Source organism: Eurosta solidaginis, chromosome 1, assembly GCF_040869045.1.
Source record: "Eurosta solidaginis isolate ZX-2024a chromosome 1, ASM4086904v1, whole genome shotgun sequence".
Taxonomy (NCBI): Eukaryota; Metazoa; Arthropoda; class Insecta; order Diptera; family Tephritidae; genus Eurosta; species Eurosta solidaginis.
The window spans coordinates 326,920,578-326,938,867 of record NC_090319.1 but is presented as its reverse complement, the minus strand read 5'-3'; the positions used below and the strand labels follow the sequence as shown (position 1 = coordinate 326,938,867).

Here is an 18,290-nt window from a genome sequence, read left to right as displayed (position 1 = left end):
ATTCTATTTTTTAACAAAGCGGCCACCGTGGGGTGATGGCAGCGTGCTCAACCTACCACACCGAATATCTTGGGTTCACACCCCGGGCAAAGCAACATCAAACATTTTAGAAATAAGGTTTTTCAATTAGAAGAAAATTTTTCTAAGCGGGGTCGCCCCTCGGCAGTTTTGGCAAGCGCTCCGGGTGTATTTCTGCCATGAAAAGCTCTCAGTGAAAACTCATCTGCCTTGCAGATGCCGTTCGGAGTCGGCATAAAACATGTAGGTCCCATCCGGCCAATTTGTAGGAAAAATCAAGAGGAGCACGACGCAAATTGGAAGAGAAGCTTGACCTAAAATCTCTTCGGAGGTTATCGCGCCTTACATTTATTTATTTATTCTAAATTATTGTCCTTTCATCGTGATAGCAGCATAGTTGAAGATATTTCGTTATCAGATAACTCAAAGATGGTTGTGTTAGTTACCATTTTTTTATTAAATACTGAGTATATTAGCTAGGGATGCCTGGAAGAGGGTTCTTAGGAACCTGGTCCTTTAAAAAGCAGACGGCTCCGTTGCTTAATAGAACCAGGAACCTAGTATAAAGAAGCTGTTCTAACAAGGGAGCTCAGCGGATCAGAGACTCGTTTCCAATGGAGCTGAAATAGTGCGAAAGAGGCGAGGTCATCATTAGAATAACAGAAGTTCGGTTATAAAAGACCAGTTAGTTTAAAACATATTCCAAAATTAAGTAAAGCGGTAGATTAAAAATCGGCATTGAAAATTGTTCTGCCAAGAATTTGTACTTAAACGAAATGAAATTGTAATCAAATTGATCGGACCAATATTTCCATTGAAAACGGCTGAAATTGCTTGGCCCTGTATGGTAATTTGCTTTTATAATCCTTTTATTAGTCGACCAGAATGCAGTCAAGGGAACGCATTCAAGGAAACGGAGTCCAGGAACCTCATTATATCATTATAGCCGTCCCCCAGCGGGTTAGGGGTCAGAATGTACCCGCGGTAGGTATGCCTATCTGTATGCGAGGCGACTAAAATACCAGATTCAAGGGGTTGTGTAGCGCAACCCTTCCAGTTTGCCAGCGTAATATATAGCTTCCCCAAACCTAATTGTCAACCTCACCTATCCGTGGCAAATCCTGTTTCATTAACAGCTGAGGCTCTGACGACCCCGAACTCCTAATGAGTGGAGTGGGGAGTGGCCAAGAAGGTCGCATGTGGTCATAACAAATCATTCCCGAGATGGTCGGGCTTGGTACCGGAACGTACCGGATCTGCATCCGGCAAAGGACCATCAACATCGATAACACTTCCCAAGGCTTTCGGGGTGTGTCCTTATCGCTACAACAACAACAACAACATTCTAGCCGTAGAGTTAGTTTCAAACTTTCATATTTCTAACCGATTAGGCTAGGTTAGGTAGTAGCTGCTCACTTGGACAGCATGAAGTTCTGTTGTGATACAACATATAATAACGGTGACGTAGCCATAGCAACTTAGAGAATCGTTGCGTAGCAACGATATACTTTCTAATGAGTCCGATCTCAACCTTGAATGAATCCGCCGGAGATCCAAGTGAGTCGCGACCGAAATACTTTCACCTAGTTCCGGCAAAAGCTGGACAATGCAGCATAAAATTACTCGATGACTCCACCTCCTCATCCTCCATACAGCTGCAGCAGGATGGAGTTTCCAGTATATTGAGATATACTGCATGGATTCCCCCATTAGAAAATGCCCTGCCAAAACACCAATGACCATTGATAGATGAGCCTAAGTGACCCCAATCATTTCGGCAGACCTCCTGCCATTCACTTCCGGGCAGATGGATCTTGCTACCCTGCAAGAGTTGAAAGAAACATACAAATTAACAGCCTCCTATTTTAGGAGGTGTTTTTAAAAAATAATAAAACGTATGGTTAGTTACCGAAGTAAAGTTGAAAACAAACTAAACCAAATTGCCCTTATTTTTCTGAATTGCTCTTATTTATAACGTAATTTTAGCTTATTGCATTTGATACCTAACTTACTGTAATATTTACAATAACTGGACACTTAGCATAATCATTGCATCCGATTCGCTAATGAAAACCGATGCGTGAGAAATAGAGTATTTGTTTATAAACATTTTTATTGGCATTGCATCCGCTTCTCTAATGAAATGCCATTGGCTTAAGTGGAATACTTGTTTATAATTGCCATAAGAGCACTGCGGGAAGTGTACTCTTAACTCACATAGCAGATTCAAGGAGTTAGCTGTCCCCAACTCGTACACCTCGGACACCTGCAGGGTAACCAAGCAAACCTGACCGAATTACGACAGTAAGAGAATAGAGGACCTATTAAATAGATCAAGAAACAAATCTTTATGAGCACTGCCACAATAACGGGACACTGGCTGCATTTCCTGCATGCTTAACAGCATTTACAAGAGCTGCGGCGAACGAGGCAGTAAAGAAACTTTTGCGCACTAATTGTGTAAATGCCCAGCTCTAGCACATACTAGGTTTCTAATTATTTATTTATTTATTATTATTATTACAGATTTTATGCCTAGATTTACAACATATAAACTTATCACACGTAATATGAAATCTCTATCGTATCACAGTTGTGCGACAATATAAGTATAATTTATTTTTAAACATATTTAGGTGTTCACAGCTTCTAATTTCTACAGGAAGTTCATTAATTGGGCAGTTATATACTACCAAAGCTTGAGGAATTAGCTAAATGCTCGGTAAAAGATATCAGCAGAGTACTGACTACCCATACGAAATCAGCACCTGGTTCCTGGAGAAATGTGCATCAAAATGGTGCCCCGTGCGCGTACTGGGCTCGGATCTTTGGCATACGGGCCGTACAGCAACCAACCAATCAACCAAAATTCTATTTCAGTGACTATTTTATAATTATTATTTGTTATGCTTCTGCGCCATCATTTGCCAATTTTGGTTCGTCACCAAGTCAAAATTGTTTGGGGGCTAAGATACTTGGCTTGGATATCATAAGTGGTTTCAGGCTCTGGATCAGGGACTGATTTCAGTCTTAGACCGGCCATAGTGACGAATGTCACGCGTGATTAGTTTTCACGTCCTGCACGAGGTGCCCCTGCTTCTACTGATAATGGCGGATCTAGAGAGGACAACTCGATAAAACCCGCACCCCCTGAGTCATTGTGCCGAGCTCAGGGGAGGGAGGACTCTTTAAGAGTCAAGATCGGTACACAACGGTGACGAACTGGACTGTTTTAGGGCTTTGATTTGACATTAAATTTGGACTTGATGACTTTGGGCTGGTAGGTGCGGTATTCTGCCACTTTAGTAGGTCGGGGTGAAACCCTACCGAAATGGCTGGTAGGCTAATGCTGCACCTGCCCAAGTCCCGTTAAAACCGTGGCGGGCCTCAAGGTACGTTCCGGCTCCGTCGCCGTTAAGTTGGTGGTGTAGGTGCGGTTGAAGATTTTCCCGCTGCTTTCCGGTCTGGCTCTGAACGCATTACTCGTAAGGTAATGCGTCAACCCTCGCGTGGCCTCCCTGCGTAGCATAGATAACCACGAGGCCGTTAAAAGGCGACTACACAATCGGCTGCTGATAGCGGCCTTGTGGGGGACTTTTTTAGAATGGACAAGACTAATACGAATCCGCCAAGGATGGGGTGCGGAAGAAGAGCGCTTTTGATGGAAATCCGTCAAATCAATCTTCAGCACTCTAAGGCGGCTTCCGCAAATTTGTTGCTCTGCCTTGAAAAAGGCGGAGTGGATATAGTCCTTGTCCAGGAGCCGTGGCTGAGTAGTAACGGCAGTATGATTTCTGGATTAAGGAATGGAAAATTCAACACCTTGGTGCATGGGGAGGCAAGTAGGCCTAGATCCTGTGTGCTTGTTAAAAAAGATATTAAAGCTTTTATTCTCTCTAATTTCAGCAATGCTGTTGTAACCACGGTCTGCTTCGAGCGAGGAAGTAATCAAATGTGGTTGGTCTCAGCGTACATGCCCCACGGGGACGTAGAGGGACCACCACCTGCGATACTGGGTGAAATCACCGCTGAAGCAAGGCAGAGAGGTGTTGGCGTGATCATCGGTGCCGATGCTAATGCCCATCATAGCATTTGGGGAAGCTCGGATACCAACACTAGAGGTGAGTCTTTATTTACTTTTATTGTAGATGAGGGACTTTGTATATGTAATAGGGGGAATGACCCGACTTTTATTACTGCGGTAAGGGAGGAGGTCCTGGACCTCACCCTGGTTAGTAGAGAACTGGAAGGTCGGATATCTGGATGGAGGGTTCTCAACGAGCACTCCTCTGATCATCGATATATTCAGTTCTTAGTGAACGAAGAACGTCCCGGTAAAATATCTTTTAGGAACCCTAAAAGAACTAACTGGGACTTGTATTATAGGAAGCTGGGAGAGCTACTGCCTGCGGTGCCTATCATTAGTTCGGGCCTGTCCGAATCTGAGATAGACGTTCTGGTGGAAAACTTCACCTCGGCAAGCAATAGCGCCTTTCAGCTGTCCTGCCCATTGAAAACTTACAGGGGGAAGGGCAAGCCACCCTGGTGGTCGGATTTTCTTGACGACCTAACAACGTCCAGTCGGCGGCTCTTCAACATAAGATGACCGATTTCAGAACTCCCTCGATTGGAGGGGTACCGTTGGTACTTTCTGATAGGGTTAAATATTTGGGGATTGTTTTGGACAAGAAACTGTCCTGGAGACCCAATGTGGAAGATCGGGCCAGGAAGGCCGCCATTGCCTTGTACTGCTGCAGAGGAGCTATCGGGAAGAGATGGGGACTCTCGCCAAGAATAGTACACTGGCTTTATGAGATGGTGGTCAAACCGATTCTGGTATATGGGGTGCTGGTCTGGTGGAAAGCACTGGACACGGCGAGCACATCCAAAATGTTAGTGTCAGTGCAACGGACGGCGCTGATTGGTATCAGTGGCGCTCTTAGAACAACACCTACCTTGGCACTGAACGTCATGCTGAACATATACCCAGTAGATGTTGCGGGAAAGGCGGCCGCGGCAAGGTCGTTGGTCAGGCTTCGTGATATGGGATATAGACTTTCTGACCGCGGACACTCTAGCCTTCTTACCAGTTTCGACTTCATCCCGGACAGAACGATAACTGCTCCCTATACAACCTTCACCACAGTTATTCCAGAGAGAGAGGATTGGGGAAGAGGAATTATCTGGGGCATGGGACCGGTTAACTTGTTCACGGATGGGTCAAAGCTGGATGGAAAGGATGGTGGGGGGGTCTTTTGTCAAGAGCTAAATTTAAGCCGCAAGTTTAAGTTGGCTGATCACTGCAGTGTATTCCAAGCGGAAATTGCTGCGATTAAGGATGCGGTGGATGGAATCATATCCAGTGCTACCACGGTTAGGGAATTTAACATCTACTCTGATAGCCAAGCGGCTATCAAGGCCTTGAGCTCAACTACAGTGCGATCGAGGGTGGTCTGGGAGTGCCTAACCTCGCTTGCGATTGCATCGAATTATTTTACAATTAAGATTATCTGGGTCCCGGGCCATAGTGATATCCCGGGTAACTGTCAAGCGGATCTCTTAGCCCGCATCGGTACAACTGAACCGGATGAAGATGGCTGTAGGGATTTCGGGATCCCGCTGGCCACCTGAGGATCGCTCCTCCATAGCTGGGCCTCGAATCAGCTCAGCAAACGTTGGGCGGATACCACGTCTTGCAGGGTAGCAAGATCTTACTGGCCAAAAGTGGATGGCAGGAGGTCTGCTGAAATAATTGGGTTCACTAAGGCTCACCTATCAATGGTCATTGGGGTTTTGACAGGGCACTGTCCCATGGGTATCCATGCGGTACGTCTCAATATACTGGAAACTCCATCCTGCTTCAGCTGAATGGAGGATGATGAGGTGGAATCACCAAATCACTTTATGTTTGATTGTCCAGCTTTTGCCAGAACTAGGCGAAAGTACTTCGGTCGCGACTCACTTGGATCTCCCGAGGATATATCCAAAGCTGAGATCGGTATCATTCGGAGCTTTATCGTTGCTACCCAACGATTCTCTAAGTAGCTAGATCTAAGTCACCGTTATTTTTGGTGTATGTGGTATCACAACGGACCTTCGTGTTGTCCAAGTGAGCTATCCTTATCAGGGCAGCTACCACCTAACCTATCCTATCCTAAGTCAAAATTGACAAGGGATGGCGGAAAATAATCCTTACTGTTGCCCTGTCGGAAATATCAACATTATAGACTAAGTTAAGGCGTTGTTTTCTGCTATCTACTTTGGCTGCCATTCAATTTGCAATAGCGTCATTGTTTGATATTGGTTATATGTATTTATAAACTCGCCACACTTTGTCACTAAAATTGCACTCTCATACAAATACTGATTTACCCAAGTGAAGTGTTTTGCACAAAAAACAAGTCAAAGCAACGCTTTTGTGGCGGGGAGTCATCATCATTGCGGTTCTTTGTAAATAACTTATCTAAATACATACATAGGTACTCATAGCTAACTGTGCATTATTCTTTTGTGGTGACGTTGTGGTAGGAAGTTCGAAGAAATATTAATACCCATTATGATTTGTCAATATTTATTTTTGTGATAGTTCACTGATGCTTAGTCATCGACTGGCTGATATAATCAAAAATGTACCGTCATGTCTTACACTTGTAACTTGAGAAAAAGTATTATTTTTTTCGCTGTCATTTTTCATTAAAACGTGCCATTTGTCATACATTTTCTAATTATGCATATGTTGTCAGTTACTAATTTAGCCATATAGCACAACTCATTGTAATAATAGCTTATTTTATTACACTCCTAAATTTAATATAATTTTTTCAAGCTTCGGTCATAGCTTTATGACAATGTGAGGATGTGTCGCCAATTGACAAATTTTGGATCCAATCAGTTAATTAATAATGAATGAGTCACGATAAACCACAGGGAAATTGTTAAGGTTTAGTGGTTGCAAATTTCGACGATATAATTTTGTGCAAATTTTAAGTAATATGTACATAAATTAATGTAATAAATACTAATGTAAAAAAAGTCGGATTTCTTCAATGCAACTGATGCGATACAGTCTTAAACTACATATCCTATATGAAAGCTGTTGCTTACACAGGAACTGTTTCGCGGTGGCAAATAAAATTACATTTCACTGTTAGCGCTCAAGGTCTCGAAGTACCATGCTTCAATATGAATGGAGCAAGCTTTCTCCTCAAACTAAATAAATATGCACTGATAGTCTTATGGACGTCATCACAGTTCACTGTGCTGTTGTATAGTTGCTTCGACGATAACTTATACCAACAAACTCTCCCTGCAAAAGTTGTCAGGATGAGGAGTCGAATGGCACAACAACTCAGATTTTTAGGCGCACGGTTTTTTGACAATCTGGCGGATGTATGGAAGGTGCAACTTTCGGTCCTTTTTATATGAGGTTTTTAAGAAATATTTGGTGCGATGTTGAGTTGCTTAAGCGGTCATTGAACAAGAAAAAGCCACTGGTACGACGAACGTTTCCTACAGGTTCACTTCGCGTATGGGCGTCAGCCATGTTGCGGAGTATCTGAGTGTTATCGTAACGTGACATGGAAGGGAGGCTCCTAATTTGAAGAAATTGACGTTTCTCCGCAGACGTGAGTGCAAAGAGCTACAGATGATAGCTGGTAGGAGTAATGTTCAAAAATTGTACTAAAAAATCTGGTAGATTACGGAAGTTTTCTTGACGGGAACAAATGTCTGAACGACGTGGTAGCTGAATACAAATCGAGTTTAAGTTATAGAGATAAAACTTCTTTTCGTTTTTAGATTGTGAGTAAGATGATAATCTGATACCCCAACCACCGGCAATGGAGTATATATTCCGCCACGCTATGACATAATGAGAATGGAAATATCAGAACTGAGATGTTTAAAAAAGGGTTAGGACTTTAAGTTTTTATGTTAGCTGCAATTGTGCCTTCTCTGCAGTAGTGATATTTTTTTGTCACTGTGATTGAACAGTTGTCAAAGAGCATATGAACAAAATCGCGATTCATAATCACGGTTTTCACTAATCGCAGAACATATACATAAATGCGGGAATATGAATTGTACGCCATCTAAGTAGCAGTAGATAGAAGCTTTAAGCAGGCCGCAAATACAGTTGCAGTCCATCAGTCACAGCGATTTCCCTAAGCCGGCGCTGTGATATATTGTGACCTCAGACGCTAAGTCTAAATCTTCGCTACATTAATATTTTCCATATCTAGTTCAAACACGGAGGAGTTGGCAAAGAGCATTATGGATAACATGGCCAGACGAGCACATGTCTTCACTCCCTATCCTGCGATTTCTTTAACCTGGTGCTGGATAAGTTAATTCTAGCAAGAGATATACACCGCAATAGTACAATATGTGGCAAACGAGCTGCTGGTTTAACCTGATATCATTGGCCTTGAACACAGAGATTAATAAATAGGTATTGCGGTTACCGAGAACAAGATGAAGTACTTGCTGATATCAAGGAAGGAATTGGGGCATACGAAACTACGAGGGACTTCGTCTATCTGAGGACTAGTGTTAACAGTGAAAACTATCCCAGATTAAACATAGAACAGAGAATCACTATTTCCAAAAATTCTTCTTTGGGCTTTATTATGTAACGCGATTCGAAAGAATTTTTTTTCGGATTTATAAAAACATGCATATATGTATATGTCTTGACAACTTTCGATTCGCATTTCCGTTATTTTTTGATTAAAAGCCTAATTGCTTTGCTGGCTAAGTTATGTAACGCGTATGACTTTAAATGTTCCAGAAAATATTAGTAACGATACTCTAATTTCCAGCAGAGGAAAGAAAATACTTCCGTCAGTCAAGATTTTGGAGCCGTTTAGCTAATTTCTTACCCCGATTCGTGTTCTACGCGATGGGGCGGCCTATAAGAGAAATAGCATTACTGGCGAGTTAAATTTCGATGTCATTACCTTTATTATACCTATACAGATGTTATTTTATTGATATGTATCTGCATTCATCTGCATCCTCACACTTGTTGCATTCAAAGGAATGGCATATATTGGCTTTTTATATGCACTTATGACACTTGTCTAGTAAAAGTTGCAAAGAAGAGCTTTACGACTTAAAAGTGTGCCGACACAGTGAAAACAAGCAAAAATCGAATGGTGCAAAATTTGTTGAATGTAAATTAAACATTTGTGTAAGTGTATGTGTGCACATACTTGCTTTGAAAACAAAAATAAGTGCAGTTAAAAGAAGCGCCCATTTTCTATAACACAATTGACAGCCTTTGTTAGATAAATGGAAAAGTAAGGTCTTTTACAGAAGACACCACTGACACAATGACCATTTAAGTATTTTAAAACAAACGCAGGGAGAGGAATAATTAATGATAAGTTCAGAAACTGTTAACAGATATGCAATTAAATTGAGTGGGCGTAACGTTTGGCGTGCTTATCAGCAAAAACAAAAAAATTGAACAAGCGATTCATACAGATGAGCTTGGCGTAAATTAATTTCTTTTGGGGTTAATGAAGCACACCAACAAACAATTTAATATTTATAATGCGAACATACACATCTGCAGGAGGGTTGAGAGGGACAAGGGGGAAGACGGTTTATTTATTTACAGAAAATTATGCTAATCAATGTAGAAGTTAGAGATATACGCCGCCGATAAACGCCGCCGCCGCCGCCGATTATGGTCATTTTTCGCACACCGCCGCCGAATTTCAAAAATATCGGCGCGTAACTATATTTTCTACTCGTTTAAGACTGTTTAAGCCATTTATTTTTCATATCGAAAATTGGTCGAAAGTGGTGTCAACGGATACGCATCACTGCCAGTTATAAGAAACTAATTGCGAAATTTAACATTTTCTAACTGTTCAAAAGTAATTTAAAAAACAGGCTTTTCGATGTCAGCTTAACACGGACTTTGCATCACACAATTCACCAAGTTATTAAAAAAAAAACACTAAAAGAAAAGTTATATAATAAATTTATATGCTCACTTTGTATAGTTTTTTTGAAAAAATTAATAATGAATTCAAATAAAATGACCCAAGGCGTTTCAAATTGTCCTCAACTTGTTAAAAAAAAGCGAAATCAGTGATGCAAAATCCTTTAGTAGGCTCCAGTGCTTTAAATTCTCCTTTGAAATGATTCTCAGCTCACATTTAAGTTGCATATATCTTCAACACGTATGAGAAGGGTTTGAAAAATCACTTTATTTGCTTAACTATAAAATAGCGTCTGAAATTTTAATTTTGATTTTCACACTTTATCGTTCAACACCCAAGTCTCCCGGTTTGACGTAAGTTGGCGGCCCTATCCAAAAATAGTCCATTGGAGTGAATCACATTGATTATAGCCTATCAGCCAAGTTTAAATATCACCTAGACGTTACGGTTCCTTTTACAAATGTGAATACATAGGCACATATATGTATTTCCCAGGTGAGGCTTTGTCCTTCGCAAGAACACTCAAAGTGGTGAACCAAAGATTTCCCAAGACAGTCGAACTACGGACCGTGAGTGCTACTACCCTAATGTAGTGGACAGTCGAACTAGTCTGAAAACTGAAGCTAGGCGGTCATCCATAATGAGCTATTATGTCATAAGGCCGGAAAACTAAACATCTTTCAACTTAAAATCGGTCGACTTTCATTCTAAAATATCGTTTTGATTTAACGAAGACTATTGAAATCAGTGTTGTGAACACAAACGTCTGCAAACTTTGGTCTACATTTTAAAAATTGTATCCAGGGTCCTTGTAAAAATTTAATTATGTAGATGCGCCGAAGACTATACGATTTTCGCCCATTACGCAATGACTTCCACTTAGATTGCTTATGATTTCGAAGGCGGCATCCTTGGCCGAATAGTCACTCCCTAACGTTTCATGGCATTTTTCTGGTGTAGCTCGGCAGCATAGCGCGACAAAAGCATCCGTTGGAAAGTCTGCGGAACTACACCTAGAGTTTCTAAGTGACATTGACGAAGGTATGAGTTCGAAGTCGCAGTCCTATAGCTTCTGTGCTAGCATATGGTGTGAGGGTCAGGAGGCATGGTAGCGACTGGTGGTCGGGATTGCTACTGTTCTCACATCGGGAATTGTAGCCCTTAAAAACAGCCGAAAAACTGGAGGCGCTCTGTGCCGCGAGAGTCATGAGTATAAATAGAGCATTAATAGCAACCGCTAGTCGCCTTTGTGCGTGACCGCCAAGGAGCCACAAATGATTTAAAGAAATTGTGTTCGCGACGATTATTGGGAGTTAACCCTAGGTAACACTACACTTTACACGAGATATGCGGACAAAAGTGTGACTATTTTATGTATCTCTATTTCTTTTCAGCAGACGCAGCAGTACCAATTCCAAAGGCTGGGGGTTAGGTTCGAGGCCTCTCTGGAGTAAGTGAACGAGGGACAATTCCTCCGCAAGGAGCTACTCCTGAAAATTTTTGAACGGTCTGCGAGATCTTGAGGGAAAACCCCTGGATCTTTCCTAAATACTATTTATTTAAATAGCAAAATCAAGCTTTTTAAAGTAAGAACACCGGCGTACGCCGGCGCGTCGTCCACGCCGCCTCCGTCGGTATATAATAAAGCCTACGCCGCCGCCGCCGATAAAGTGATCGGCGTAAACCTCTATTAGAAGCTATTTTAACTACGTATATTTGAAAATGTTCGCAAACCTTATAATTAATTAATTAAATTAAATTAATAAAAGCTGAATTGCTTTAAGGAAACTTGTCTAACCGCCTGTCAGCTCACTAATTTCACAGTTTATCTACTGAGTAAGGCATTTTGAATTATTGTACCAGTTTAAAATATGCATTTAAATAAGGCTGTTTTATACAAATCAATATATGAGTCAACTCAAATGCGGCTAAGGGGTTTCCAATTGAGTCGAATAGTGCAATGTACAGACATCATCATCATCACCAAATTAATCGCCACATAACCGTCTAGGCGACGTTTGGCCGTTGCGTTACATGTCACGTTAGCTATCTCTTATTTGCGATATCTGCATGTCTCAACTACATATGTATATGTTTGGCTCATTTCTACAGCAACAACATACCTTTGTTCAGATTGTCAAAATCTGCCTATTGGTATTAGACGAATGGAATGGAATGAAAACATAAAACTTAGCAGTTTTTGTGTATTGTAAGAAAATGTTGTCAATGTGTTGGTTTCATTTTGAGTTTGCTATCTCCTTTTGACAGATGAGCCAACCATATATGTAGTTGAGCTATGCGATAACTGGTTCAAGTTCGGAGAACCAAAGGAAATCAAGTCCTCTCCCTCCTATTCGTCGGAGTGTCGATAGAAATACTTTCAGAACCGGAGGGTCTCCTCTCATTCTCGCAACATGACCTAGCTTTTGGGCTTTTGTTCGTTCCTTTATGTTCATATCTGCAGTAAGCTCATACAGCTCATCAATAAACCTTCTTAGATACATGTTTTGCCAGCGGTATTGGACATCAAATTTAATGGTTACTATACCGACTCTCAGGCGCCGAAAAATTCTGCGCGTGATATTCGATAGCGACCTACATTTACATAAGCAAACGGCCAAAATTACTCCTGGGGTCCAGAGCCACAACATAGTCCTCAAATTTTTCGCCGGCAGCTTTTAGGGCAAAGATAAAATAACGCTTATAGCTACCCTGTAGTTCTGCAGACCTGTCACTGGGTATGATAATTCTTATAATCTTTAGCAGGTACAACCCACGTCTATACACATTACATGTCCTTTTGACATTGACATGTCATTGTAGGTGGCGTCTAGCCATAAGTAGCAAACTAAAAACCTTTAACCGCACACTGCAGGCGTACAGGTGTACACTTTTCGTCAACTTCGCCGAAAGTGTAAACAAAATTCCTTGAGAAAATCCACCGAATAAGATAGATCATGGGCATGGTAATAGGGCCATGAGAAAGTGGTTGTCGAATTTGGTAGTTTACCACTACTAGAACAATGGGGTGCCGAAGTAGCACGCAGCTGCTTGTGTGCTACGCGTCTACGATATAGGCACCGAGCTTAGAAGAAATGGACAGGCCTATCGAAACAGCCCGCTCAGAACTGGCACGGGATGTCTTGCTATGACAAATGAAGTTCTGAACAAACAGTGTATATTAAATTTCCAGAAAAACAGGCATCCGAACAGACAATTGGTTGATGCGGCCCCGCCTCCCACGTATATAAGGGTACATCTCCGTAGGCACTACGAAGAGATCCGGCACACAGGAATTCAACTGTTCAAACTAAAAGTGTATGAAAAGTCAAAGTAGTATGTCGTTAAATGCTCAGAGAACGCATTCTCAGTGCTCAAAACTCGTCACTCCCTGAGAAGGAAATCAGACTTCCTAGCTTCAAAGCTTCTGCAACCTAATTGTCAACCTCACCTACGCGAGGGGAATCCTGTTACAAATATGGATGTATTATACACAAATTTAGCAGGCAGACTATGGCGACCCCAAGTTTCTCATGGAACTAGGGGGTGGGGGCGGGATGGCCTAGAAGGTTCATTGTGGCCATATAAATCGTTCCCGAAATGTTCGCGATAGTACCTTAATGGTGCTTTGTTACCGGAAGGTACCGGATCTATATCCGGCAAAGGATATTCAAATCGATAACAGGCTCCCAAAAACTTTCGGGGAGTATGTTTGTCGTTAATACAAAAACAACAACAGGGAGATGCGCGTCACTTTGGCAAAACTCAATTGATATATTACTCAACCTGCTTATGGTGAGGTTTCTCCTGGATTTGGCATATATGAAGTTCTGGTCGATATTAGATTTACCAAGTCTGAAGCCATACGCTCTAATAAGTTCGTTGGTTTTGGGCTTGGGTCTTTTGCACAATATACTAGATAGAATCTTCCACGTCGGTAAGCGCAGTTTGCAGGATCGCTTTTTTTGTGGATCGAGCAGAGCAAACTTAAATTAAAATCTGAAGGAGTAGCTCAGCCAGTAGTCCGTCGTTTCCCTGCGCGTTGTTATTTTAAGCGGTACTATTGCCATTCTTCATTCGTAGGGCGGGTAGGTCGCTATTCGCATTCCCACAGGAATCAGCCCCGGTCTTGGAACTTATCGTCTTCCGTCGGATTTTGTGATAGAATTTTCGGGCCTTACTCCTATCAGCCAGCATCCGATGCTTCTCACACTCACGCAGTTCTGCCTTTCAATTTTTTGTACGAAATAAGCGTATTTTTTCCCCTTCGCTTTCTTTCTTTCCGCTTCGCCCATACCTAACGTGGCCTTATTCCCAACGCAGCTTACTCCATCAACTCGTAGTGGTAAGAGAAGCACGCTGGTAAAATTCTGCCGGACTAAAATTTTGATTCAGAAATCATCTTCAAAAAACAAAGAGGTTCTCTAAAGTTCAGGTATCAGAACTTTGATAAGGCTGTCGTTTTAAAGAAAATAGCCGGTCTTTGTCCTAAATTTTTCAATTCAGACTTAGAAGAAATAGGATGCCAGCTGAAAACTCCATCCGGCTTTGGAACGGTTTTAAACACCACATCATCCAAGATATGGTTTCAATTTAGAAAATGATCTTCGGAAAATATTTCCAATCCGATTCTGTTTTTTTAACGCCTAACCTTAAATTTGTGTAGGAAACGCCCCATAACGCTACCCACGGCGGTCGGTTCTATGTACCGGAGCGACTCGGGTTTTTTCACGACCAAGTGCTATCATTTCAGTATAACCCCATTTAATTTGTTGTGTCTCTCTCACAAATTGTCATCCTCGAAACAGCTCCTTGCAGCTGGACTGCTCCATACCCTCCTGCATCGGAAAGGTATTGAACCTCGGTCCCAGACTGTTGTTCTGCTGCCTATGTCGAAAAAGGATTTACCTCAGACGGTCATACTCTTGCCAATTTTCCCCAAGCCATATCTCGAAAATTTATTGAATAACATCCCATCGTCCGTCTTAGAATTCGGTTTGAGGCCGCCTAATACCAGTTCTTCGAATAATTCTGAAATGTGACGTTTTCGATCTGCCAGGCGAGATGGAGTGAAGTTCTTTCAGCCCTCAAAATAATAGTGTTTGACAGACATTCCCTTTCTTGTAAATGCAAATCAACATAAAGTCGGCCTCATTGGAGTCCCCTTTTCGCCGATAGATACCTCCATTTGCATATGGAAACAGTATTCATTTTTTTTTTTTTTTTGTATCCGTCAAAGATCAAGAATATTAAATTGCATCACCACCCTTAAGCGTTTAATCGATTTATATTAATTATAATGGTTTTTCCTCAAAACGGTGAGACCCACCCACCAACAAGCGTCGCTTGCGCCATATCCCGTATGCAAAATGATTCAGTTTCGCTGTCACATTAATGAGTCTAGATCGCCAAATCGGTGAAATTTCGTACTCATACAACTGACGACTTTTGTCACATAAACTTAAATTTAAATTATTCTATCAGCGTCCACAGTTATATATCAAAACTAATTGTTTATCAAATGCCTTAAACGACTTCTGACAAGATAATAATTGTCTCAACACTACCATTTGGATAATTGTATAAAGCAGGCGAAAGTTTAAACTGACCTTCTATTAAACTACTAAGCTGGTATACGGTGCTTCGTATCTTGCTGAAGCTCTCCTGAAATATATGTATTTCACAAGTTTGGCGAGGGGGAGTTAAGTTCAGCGTCACTCTCTATCACAGTCGCTGGCTAGCATCACAATTCGTCTCGCAGGGGAAGGAGGTCGAAAAGCACCAAAATGAGCGCCAAGGGATTTATGGATCGGCCCCTTAGATAGTTGCGGACCTCTTCATTGAGTGTTTTCGACAGAGAGGTACCAAGAGAAGCGTTTGAGATCAAAAAAGGTGGTATGGCCAAGAAAGCTCAATGTGATCATATATAATCGTTTCGATATGGTGAGGTTAGTTCCTTAATGGTGCTTGTTACCAGAATATACCGGATTTATCTCCACCAAAGAACCATCAACATCGATATCACTCCCCAAAACCATCGGAGAGGGTCTTTGTCATTCCAAGGAGAAGACGACACGAGCAACCAGTCTGGGTGGTCGCAAATTTTTGGGAGAGAAGCGCAAGAGATATTTGTCGTACCCTAGGATCGTTCAAATGATTAAATGAAGCAGCCACCATTTTCGCTGAAGTCACTAAATACGATCTAGTTTACATATCATATTCGAAAACGAAGCATGTTCGTATTGATCATTTTGAACTCACATTGCCTGAAAGGTGAGCTAGTTCCTTTTTCTCGTTGGATGGCAGAAATAAGCAAGGCGGGATGCTATAGAAGATTTGATTACCTAAACATTCTAGTGTCTAAGTGTATTTAAATCATATTCGACACGGAGCTCTCAGTCCGGGCGGCTAAGACACGAAAAGCAGCCAGTCTGGGTGGTCGCATATTTTTGGGAGAGAAGCGCAAGAGATATTTGTCGTACCCTAGGATCGTTCAAATGATTAAATGAAGCAGCCACCATTTTCGCTGAAGTCACTAAATGCGATCTAGTTTACATATCATATTCGAAAACGAAGCATGTTCGTATTGATCATTTTGAACTCACATTGCCTGAAAGGTGAGCTAGTTCCTTTTTCTCGTTGGATGGCAGAAATAAGCAAGGCGGGATGCTATAGAAGATTTGACTACCTAAACATTCTAGTGTCTAAGTGTATTTAAATCATATTCGACACGGAGCTCTCAGTCCGGGCGGCTAAGACACGAAAAGCAGCCAGTCTGGGTGGTCGCATATTTTTGGGAGAGAAGCGCAAGAGATATTTGTCGTACCCTAGGATCGTTCAAATGATTAAATGAAGCAGCCACCATTTTCGCTGAAGTCACTAAATACGATCTAGTTTACATATCATATTCGAAAACGAAGCATGTTCGTATTAATCATTTTGAACTCACATTGCCTGAAAGGTGAGCTAGTTTCTTTTTCTCGTTGGATGGCACAAATAAGCAAGGTGGGATGCTATAGAAGATTTGACCATTCTAGAGTCAAGTGTATTTAAATCATATTCGATACGGAGCTCTCAGTCCGGGCGGCTAACACAACATTAAGCGAGGCAAGTCTGATGTGTTTCCAATGGATCACGTTGGTTTAGTTAGTTTTTTCATACCCATAGAAAGGGGCGTAAATTACGACATTATGAGTAATGATGCACCCATGGGAGTTGCAGTGTTGTGAACCTTGATGCCTTAGCCACAAGTATGGTGCTCTTTATATCACGCTAACAGTATCCTAGTTTTGCTTTTCGTTAGATGGGACTGTTAACTTTCAACATATTTCTGGGGAACAGAAAAAGCTAGATTAGACGACCTTGAAGGTTTGTGTAGTACTACAATTTCTCGTGGTATATCAAAGCTATTACGAGATTGCCAGATGGATTTGCTCCTGCAGACGCACTAGAAATGCTATGTTGTCGCGTTTTTTGTTGTATTTTTTTTTTTGCTTCATCATCCTAGAAAGGGTGCAACTTATTACACGAATGTAAATACCGATACTGTCATTAGGGTGCACCGTGAGCAGTTTAGTTCCGCAACTCCTACTTTACGCCATGGCATGTTTTATTTCACTATATTATTAAATGATCTTTCTTATTCTTATTTTTATGTTACCGTTTTTCCTTACCTAACTTGTTTTACTGCTGAATATTACTTGCTGATTGTACCCCAGTTACCCAGGTTAGGGGGCTTGGAATATACCCGCAGTAGGTATGCCTGTCGTAAGAGGCTACTAAAATACCAAATTGATTCAAGGGGTTGTGTGACAACCTCACCTTCCCGTGGCGAATCCTGTTTCTTTAACATCTGAGGCTCCGGCGACCCCAAGTTCCTCATGGAACTAACCACCCCTAGGAGGGTAGTATGGCCTAGAAGGTTTAATATGGTCATATAAATCGTTCCCGAGATGCTCGGGCCTGTACCTGAATGGTGCTTTGTTACCGGAATGTACCGGATCTGCATCCGGCAAAAGACAATGAATATCGATAACACTCCCCAAGGCCTTCAGGAAGAATTCTTATCGCTACAACAATAACCACATATACCTAGATCGTCCCAACTATCACGAGAACTATTCCAGAAAAGAATGCATCCAAATAGTCAGAACGAGAGAGATATGTTACAAAGTTCACAACCGAGATTTACCACAATCAAAAAGAGTTGTTGTTCTGGTAGTATCTTTATCGCTACAACAACAACAATTATAGCATTCAACGCTATTGAAGCCAGTGCCATATTCCCATAACTATCAAGCACATTTGCAAACGCATCGT

The 18,290-nt window shown here is 41.7% G+C and overlaps 1 protein-coding gene across 1 annotated transcript in view; it reads right to left on the bottom strand.

Moving 5' to 3' along the window:
• LOC137240877 (aminopeptidase N) overlaps positions 1-18,290 on the bottom strand; it is a 309,531-nt gene that overhangs the window by 14,677 nt on the left and 276,564 nt on the right. The window lies entirely within an intron of this gene.